This window comes from Lycium ferocissimum, chromosome 7, assembly GCF_029784015.1.
Source record: "Lycium ferocissimum isolate CSIRO_LF1 chromosome 7, AGI_CSIRO_Lferr_CH_V1, whole genome shotgun sequence".
In the NCBI taxonomy this organism is placed as follows: Eukaryota; Viridiplantae; Streptophyta; class Magnoliopsida; order Solanales; family Solanaceae; genus Lycium; species Lycium ferocissimum.
The window spans coordinates 24,441,462-24,451,853 of record NC_081348.1 but is presented as its reverse complement, the minus strand read 5'-3'; positions in this window follow the sequence as shown (position 1 = coordinate 24,451,853).

Here is a 10,392-nt window from a genome sequence, read left to right as displayed (position 1 = left end):
AACTATCTTTATTGATCAATATATATACTTAAGCAATCTGATGGTGTTTTGGGTCTGGATAGATGATCAACTAAGTCCAATACGCACTAAACGTAGTGATCATTGGAGTAAGTTAATGTGAACTACTTGATTCACCCATCTTTAGTGATAAACAATGGAAATCAATCATATTTATTGATCAATATATATACTTAAGCAATTTGATGGTGTTTTAGGTCAGGATAGATGATCAACTAAGTCCAATACACACTAAACGGAGTGATCATTAGAGTGAATTGATGTGAACTACTTGATTCACCCATATTTAGTGATAAGCAATGGAAATTAACCATATTTAGTGATCAATATATATACTTAAGCAATTTGATGGTGTTTTAGGTCATGATAGATGATATAAGTCCAAAACGCACTAAATATATATATATATATATATCACCCATATTTAGTGATAAAAGGAAATATATTTAGTGATATGGAAATCAATCATATTTAGTGATCAATATATATATCTACTAAAATCATTAGTAATTTGTTGCAACTTCTTCCACAACTGTATGATCTGTTGCAACAGATTAGTAACTTGTTTAAATAGATTAGTTATTTATTGGAACGGATTAGTAACTTGTTGAACATGATTAGTAATTTGTTGCAACTTCTTCCATTAACTGTACTATACATTCGGTTGCAACAGATTTGTAATTTGTTTAAATAGATTAGTTACTTATTGGAACGGATTAGTAACTTGTTGAAACAAATTAGTAATTTGTTGCAACTTCTTCAACAACTGTATGATCTGTTGCAATCATTCAGGCAACTTGTCTAAACAGATTAGTAACTTGTTTAAATAGATTAGTTACTTGTTGGAACGGATTAGTAACTTGTTGCAACTTCTTCAACAACTGTATGATCTGTTGCAATCATTTAGGCAACTTGTCTAAACAGATTAGTAACTTGTTTAAACAGATAGTTACTTGTTGGAACGGATTAGTAACTTGTTGTAACTTCTTCAACAACTGTATGATCTGTTGCAATCATTTAGGCAACTTGTCTAAACAGATTAGTGACTTGTTTAAACTGATCAATATGTTGAAAGAGATTAGTAACTTGTTGCAACTTCTTCAATAAGTGTATGATCTGTTGCAACAATTAACTCATCTATTGCGACATATTTTTTTAGTTTTTACAATAATTTAAGCAATTGTTTGATTTTTTCCAACAAGGTGAGTAATTTGTTGCAACAACTAAGCAACTAAGCAATTCTACTGTATGCATCTATTTCAACAATTAGTAAGCAAAATAAATAAGTTCATAAGTAGAAATTGTTCAACAGCCACCTTGGCTCCAAATACCACAACTAATCAAAATAAATAAGTTCATAAACATCATTCACAAATAACATAAAGGACAAAACAAACAAACAAACAAAAAAATTGTTCAATAGCCTCCAAATACCACAACTTAAGTAATAATTTGTTCAGCAACTACCTTATGAGGTGTAGCAAATTTCCTTGATCTACTTGATCTCCTTCATTTCCATCATCAGTTTCTTCATCTTCTAGTTCTTCTTCACTTTCTTCATTTGTATATACTGCTTCTTGGCTCTATTCTTCATCTTTTTCTGAGGATTGATTGTCAGTTTAGCTGCCAATTTGACTATATTTTTCCTCAACATTTGCTGAATCATAAATAAATTGTCTACTTGTTGCAACAAGTGTAGAACTTGTTGCAACAATTACAAATCTGTAGGATATCCTCTACAAACAGAACCAAATAATTGAAGCTATGTCCAACAGATTTGTGGTTGTTGCAACAGATTATCTACTTGTTACAACAAGTGTAGAACTTGTTGCAACAACTAAAAATCTATTGGATATCTTCTACAAACAAAACCAAATAACTGAAGCTATGTCCAACAGATTTGTAATTATTGCAACAGATTGTCTACTTGTAACAACAAGTGTAGAACTTGTTGCAACAACTAAAAATTTGTTGGATATCTTCTACAAACAGAAGCAAATAACTGAAGCTATGTCCAACAAATTTATAGTTGTTGCAACAGATTGTTTATTTGTTACAACAAGTGTAGAACTTGTTGCAACAACTAAAAATCTGTTGGATATCTTCTACAAATAGAAGCAAATAACTGAAGCTATGTCCAATAGATTAGTGGGTCGTTGCAACAGATTGTCTACTTGTTGCAAAAAGTGTAGAATTTATTGCAACAACTACAAATCTGTTGGTTATCTTCAACAAATAGAACCAGATAAATACCAGGACAAGAACAAAAAAAACTATTTGTTGGATATATTTTTCTAAACCCTGAACCATACCAGGACAACAACAGACAAACCATCTATTTCACTACAAACACATAACAACATCAACCTGGATTTTATCCAAACTTTTCCTAAACCCAAAAAAAAAAAAAAAATCAAAACTTCCTTTGAAGATTTTTTTTGGAGTGGGGGCGGGGGTTGCAAAAAACCAAAAATAAAAACTTTTCAAAGCTTTTTAAAAAAAAAAATTTGGGTGGGTGTGGGAAGTAAGAAACCAAAAAAAAATTCAAAACTTCTTTTCAAGAAAAATCATTTTGTTGGGGGGGGGGGGGGGGGGGGGTGGTGAAAAAAAATAAAAAATTTCAAAACTTTTTTTTTCAAAACAATTTTTTTTCTGGAATGGTGGGGGGTGCAAAAAAACAAAAAGAAACACTTTTCAAAATTAAAAAAAAAAATATATATATTGGGGCGGGGAAGAGGAGTGGGGCTAGTAAAAAAAATCAAAATTAAAAAAAAAAATTATTTAAAAAAATGGGGGGAGGGGGGGGGGGGGAGGAGGAGGGGATGAAAAAACAAATAAAGAAAATTAAAACTTTTTTTTAAAAAAAAAATTGGGGGGGGGGGGGGGGGGGGGGGGGGGGGCGGCTAGTGAAAAAGAAAATAAAATAAATTGAAAAAAATTGTTGGTGGGGGCGGGGGTGAGGAGGGGGGGGTGGTGAAAAAACAAATAAAAAATTTAAAACTTAAAAAAAAATGGGGGGAGAGGGTGGGAGGAGGAGAAGGGGCGGCGAGGTGAAAAAAAAATTAAAAAAAATTGGGGGGGGGAGGGGGGGAGGAGGAGGGGGTGGCTAGTGAAAAAGTAAATAAAAAATTCAAAACTCTTTTAAAAAAAAAAAAAAATCGGGGGGCGTGGGGGGGAGGGAGAGGGGAGGGCGGGAGGAAGAGAAGTGGGTTGGTGGGTTTTTTGGATTAAGTTGGGGTCTTTTTATATTTTGTAAAAGATTAAGAAGTTTGAAAAAATACATTTTGGACCCCAATTTTCTTAATCCCAAATTTAATTGGGTTTTGCTTTCAAGTGGTCCTCATGAGTCACCTATACTAATTTCACAACTAAAAGGTCTCCTATAGCTAATTCTTCCATATAACTTCTCTTTTTTGGTAACTATACTACTATAAAACGCCAAATTCCGACTAAGTTTTTGTTGGAAATTCGCTTCTCGGAAACGTCAATTTCCGACGAAAATATCTGTCGCATTCTTTTAGTAATATTAGTATTTCATATATGAGGAAATGAATTCTCTTGTCTTTTTACAAATTGAATAGAAGATATGGTCTTTTAAGATCTGTTGTGTAAAAATAAAAACTTCTTATGTGTAAAAATTGGGAATTGTTCTTTGGATGGTCACCCAAGTTTAGGGAATTTCCTACAAAAGTTACTTTTGTTTCATTTAGGACAATAAGGTCACTCAAGTATCGCTATTTTCCTCAAAAAGTACTTAAGCACCGCAAAAGCCTCCTTCTCTCCTAGTTGGCATGCCATGTCACTAAAGCCCCATCTTTTTATTTTAATAATAGACATATTTAACTCATCAAACTCATTAATCAATTTCATATTTTATACCCAATTAAATATCACATGGTTAAAAAGCGGCAAAAGAATCAAACCACACTTTTTATTGAACCACTTTTTCAAATCTAAATTCTTTTTAATCTCGATACAATTATATGATCTTTCAATTTAAATTAAAGTTCAAGTAATTTAATATTTCTATTCAAATTCAAGTTTTTTAAATAGCATATTTTTTTCCACATTAAACGACATATTCTTTCCACATTAAAATATAATTACATAGATAACACAAAAATTACATTCGTATTGGTTTAACTTTTAAAAAATCTAATTAAATCGTATATTTTAAAAACAAAGTTAGTGTAAATTTTTTCTCTTTATTTTAGCTATCTATTCTTATATATGTAGTGTGCAATTTTTGGCATTTTCATTTTCATTTTCATACCATCGAGGTCTTTTTATTTCTCATGCAAAAGGTATAGAATTTTCATTACTATAATACTTATTTTAAAATATTATATTATAACTCTTATTTTTTATTTTAAAATATTATATTATTAGTCTCATATGAAATATAATATATGCTTAATTTATTTTATTTTATGATATAGATATTCCAACTTGTCATATTAATCATGTTAATACCTAACAATATATTAAACTAAAGCTCTAAACCATTTTTTTATATTTAAATTTTAATACTTATCTATAGATTTAAAAAAAATCTCTCTTTTAATTCTAATTCATTTAGATTATATGCTAGTTTGTTCCTTTGCCGCTTTTTAACCGGGTCATATTTGATTATGAATTTGATTAAATAAGTTTAATGAGTTAAATAAGTCTATTATTAAAAAATATGGGGCTCTAATGACGTGGCATGCCAACTAGGAGAGAAGGAGGCTTTGAGTTGTTTAATATTTTTTGAGGAAAATACTAATATTTGAATGACTTTATTGTCCTAAATGAAACAAAAGTGACTTTTGTAGGAAATTCTCTAAACTTGGGTGACCATCCAAGGAATTAACTCGTAAAAATGGAGATCTCTTGCAAAAAGACATAAAACTAAAAACATGTTTGTAAAGGACTTTTTTTTTTTTTCAAATTACATAAGGGGTAGGGGAAGGGCAACTGGGGAAGGAGATTACAACGTGAGACTCGAACCCTCACCAACAAGGTGAGAGTTCAGGTAGCCAACCAATCAGAGGCGAAGCCAGGATTCCAAGTTTATGGGTTCGGGGTTCTAATTTTTTAAAGTTAATGGGTTTTTAATTAATAATTTGTACATATTTGACAAAAAATTTAATACAAATATATGGTTCAGACAAAAGCTACTGGATTCGGCTGAACCCACGACCGAAGGGCTAGCTCCGCCCCTGCAATCAACTGAGCTACTAGATCCCTTCATTTATTTGTAAAGGACTTCAAAACCAATTCTCTGTTTATTTTTGGTTTATCGCTTCAATAAACTTCGATTATGACCAATGCTCCATAGCTAAATAGGTGTAACAAATAAACATTAAAATTCTTTGTTAATACTTTCTTTGTCACATTTTATGTCTCACTTTTCTTTTTAATCTATCTCAATTTTTTTTTTTTTAAACTATTCCATTTTATCCTTAATGCCAAGACTTTTTTGGGAACCTACTTGATACAAAAATTTATTCTTTTGTAAGAGAGATAACGTGAAAAGACATGTGAAACATCACCACCACTAATTTAAAAGGATAATATTGATATTTGTAATGGATACACTTGTCATTATTAACATTTTTATTTTACAATGGAACAAAATGAGTAACCTAAAAGGCTAAAACTTACAAAGCCAATAAGACATGTTATGACTTATGTGCATGTGTTGAGAAAAAACGAGTGCCATTAAAAATGGTCGAACTGTTCGCAAATCGCAATACATTTTATTTTATCATATAAGTGGTGCCACAACAAGTACAACCCCAATAAGGTGTTGCCCTCAAAGCAGAATATGCAGAGTGCTTTCCAGTAGAAATTGTCATTAAACAAAATCACCTTTTAGATAAAAAAATAATAATGTTTGAAGTGAAAAATAATTCCAGAGAACAAAAAAACAAAAAAAAAAAACAAAACTACAAATGCTTGCTTTAATTCCACTGTTCTACACGTGACGGAAAAACACGTTGCATTTTGAAATTATTTTCGTTTATCTTTTTAACCGACCAAAATTATTCTTGCCAATTAGTTTGTACATTTTATTTGGGGGTTCAAAATTTAATCATCTTCCCACTTATTTATTATTGTCTCCCTTGAATGAAAATTGTCAATAGTTTGGAAGTAGAATGAGCAAACAAAATCACAAACAATTAAAAAGCTTTTCTAATTATTATTTTTAGAAAAACGCCTAGGGTGCTCTTTGATTGAATTGAGTTGTCATGTCTGATCGTACCATAGACTTATTGTCACGCTATAGGAATATATCTGTTACTTGTGAACTTTTTTTAGTAAGTGAAAACTAGACACATTTTGGAAAAATGTATACATATACATACTACAAGATGTATAAGCTAAATATAAATAGAATTTGAACATCATTTACCTTCTGAAATGTGTTTTGGCATAATACATAAATGAGCCTTCAAATTTGGCTCATTAAAAGACGCCTCCAACTTTGGATGTGTACAATTAGACACCTCAACTTGTATAAAGTTGAACATATAAACACAAATGCTGATGTGGCACTGACATAACACATAAATTTTGGAGGCGTCTAGATCATTATTTTATAAGTTGGAGTGTTCAACTGACAAAGTGGAGACAAGTTGAGGTGCCTACTTGTGCACACCCAAAAAGTTGGTGGACATACTTGATAGCTGAGGCCAAGCTTGAGGGTCTGTTTATGTATTATGTCATGTTTTTTTTAATGGACAATTGAATGACGCCCATTGACTTAAAGGCAAATCAACAACTAATTAAGCTTAAGAGATCAGAACAATTAAAATTAGTTATGCGGGCGCATAAGAAATTAGCCCACAAATATTAGTCTACTTCTGTAAATAGTGTCACCCCTAATCAGATGTACTATATGGAATTTTCAGCCATACTTAAATCGCTTTCACCAAGTAAGAACGGTGGGATGGATGAGATTCCTTCATTCTTAATCAAAGGTTCGAATTCGAGCCCTGCAAATGAGAAATTATTTATAAGTGCTTCTCTTTAATTGGGCCCCTATATATGCGGCAAGAATTTGGATTAGTCGTAGGTTCAGGATATCATATGGTTATCTGAAAAAAGACTAAAATTTATTGATTTTGGATACTGCATCTGATAACTACACATTCCAAATCACATGCAACTTCTTATGATATCCAAGAAGTTTGCTTTGAATTTTATGTTGCTGAAAAACTTACGTCACTATTTGGTACGACTTATCATGATTAAATCAATGGAACTTGATCAATTAATTGGTTAATTCTTCATAATCAATTATATGTGTATGACTATCTAGCATATAACTTTGTATAATTTTTATTTTGACTTTGTTCTAATTACTTTTTAGGCAAGTGTAGTTATTGACAACAAGAATGCGCGCATCAAATGCGCGTACCTGACAGTGAATATAGCGATAAAGCTCAATGACCTGGATTTAGAGAAAAAACATTACTAAGATATGCTCAATAACAAGTCATTAAAAAAAAATGAATGAGCTATGAAATTCATTGCTAACCTATCCTTAAATAGGCTATAACTAACTCTCTTTTTTTTTTTTTTTTTATAATTCATCGCTTATCAATCGTTAAATGGCGCCGATTCCTATTCTGTAGCAATAGAAGTTGTCCATTACTTTTAAAAAAAAACAAAACAAAACAAAAACAACAACAAACTGTAGTTAGCTTAGTATGTTGGTTTAGCTATTTTGCTTTGGTCTTTGAAAACGTACCGACAGCCTAGGGGAATTCGGTTAAAAAACAGTAAAAGTCTACAGTTTCATCAAATTTAAAGTTGCTAAAGGAGGGGCAACATTAGGTAAAAAGTCGGATCAAGTATTGGAGCAATTCACAAGAAAAGCTTGACATGCCAAAAAGTGAAACATTTGTCCCCACTTTTGTTTGTGTTTCTGTTGGCTAACCAAAGAAAACTGAAACAAATAAATCTTATGACAAGGACCATCGAGGACAAAATAAGGGCTGAAGATTTAGTGAATAAATTCACAATACCAACAACAGAGGAGCTAGGCTAAAGAAAGTTTCTAGATAATTATGGCAACCTCGTACGAAAATGACGTATTTTTTTTAATATTAATAAATAGTCGGACATATGCAATAATTCAGAAAAACAGACAAGTAAAACTGCACATAACCTTAAACTAATAACGGCACTTTTCATGAAGTATTTGAGTTTTGACATGGTATAAAACAAAGATGAAGATGCTTGTTTGTAACTTTCATCAAAAGACTAGACTAAAGTCAGACACAATGACACATACAGAATTACGGATTAGAAAATAGATAAGGCATCTGATAGTTTGATGCTTTAATTTGTTTGGTGCAGGGGCGGATCAATAGCACAACATATACGTTCGGCCGAACTCAATAGTTTTGACTCATATTCTATATATGTGTTAAAGAAACTCATTAAATATGTACAAACATATGTCATCTATCCAAGTTAGAATTCGAGGAAATAGAAATAACAGAAAATGGAGAGGAGTCAAATCCATAAAAATTAAGTATAAAAGAATTTTTTAAAGAAAATATAAATATGTGTACCTACTACTTATTACTCTTCGATTTGAGGATGTTTAATATGCGGTAAAACTTAATAGAGTAGAGAATAATACAGCAATGTCAAAATAACTACTAAGCGTTACTTATACTAACACTTGTCTATTTCTTTTAATCCCAAAAATATTTGGAGACAAAACTATGGTAGTGATTGATGTTTACTACCATCTAATTAGGTAATGATTAACAACAAGTCCCAAGAAAACGGTTTTCCTATGTTGAAAATGTGAAATTGACTTTTTTTTTATTTATCCTTTGAAATATATAACTATTTTAAGTCTTAACAAAGATATTAAACTTTCCGCCTTGCACAAATGAATTACAAATATAAAGATAATAAATGTAAATGCAAGTATATATTTCTTTTAATCATCATCTTAATCATGGTTAAGAACCTTGTTTTTAGTCAATTTAATCTACATCATTCATTTCAAAAGAAAAAAGAGATGTGTCACCCATATAAGTAAGACACTGGAAAAATGAAGACAATCGGAAATGAATATGAACCAAATCCGTGTAACACATAGTTTGATTCACCCTGGTAGAAGTGTTACTTTGTATTAATTCTACAAATAAAATATTACATTTTTACACAATCTTTCCTTTCTACTTTTTCGTAATTATAGCGTTCACTAGTCACTTTCCGACCTTAAGTTTGAAAAATAGCCATTATTATGGTGTTTTAAATTTTTAGGATTGAAAGTGGCTATTTGTGAATTTTATCCTACTTTCTGCTGAAGTTCCAATCTTTAGAAACTTTATTAAAATAAAAAGATATCGTGTTTTTTTTTTCCCAAAAAGAATAAAAAGGGGAAAAGCTAAAGGTAACAAATACTCCATATTAAAACAGGCATGACCTGAAACTTTTGCTTTTTGATTTCTTTTATTATAATGTGTCTACCATCTTCCAGCTCACCTTTTAGATTGTTCCTCTGTTTCTAGTTACTAGTTACAATAGTTTAAAGCTTTAGTTTTTCTGCCCAAAAATAATCTATTTATTGTCATTACGATTCAACCTCAGACCACAAACAAATATAGTAATTAGCAGACTTTCAAGAGTCATTATCAATCCACGTACCTAATGCTGTTTGTTCCCTTGTGTCAAGTGGAACAATTCATAATCTATTGCCAAACTTAGCTATAACACAGTTGACACTAGACTTCGTACTTATTTATAAATCTTAATAAACAGATTAGGGAGCATAATTAAGGATACTGGATATGCAACAGATCTTTAAGTTAATCTTACCTATATTAGATGTTATATAGTAAACTGAATTATATAGTATACATGGTTATACATATAATATACATGATATATATATATATATATATATATATATATATATTTTTTTTTTTTTTTTTTTTTTTTTTTTTTTTACATCCGCCAACTATTTATCAGGGTTGAGTGGACGGCTATTTAGGTTAATTCCTCTACAATACAACATGTTACCAAAAAAGACATCCCTAGGAAAAGAATAGAAAGAAAATAAAAAGGTCATAAGCAAAAAGAGAAAAAGGGGAGAGAAAAGAAGAATAACCCTTTCCTTGTTTTGGTAAAGGGAGGAATATGCCACTCACCCTTGTTAAAATATGTTTCCTTCCAAATTATTAATGTTGCATGAGGTACTACATGTTTTCCGTTTTTTATTTTTCCCTTTCTAATGTGTTCTGCCCTGGATTAGTACCATCCGTTTAAGCTTAACCAATGATACTTGGACCTTGTGGTGAGGTGATGAATTGCAACACAAAACCCCTCATATATGTCAGCCAACTTTTAAATGGCAGTAGG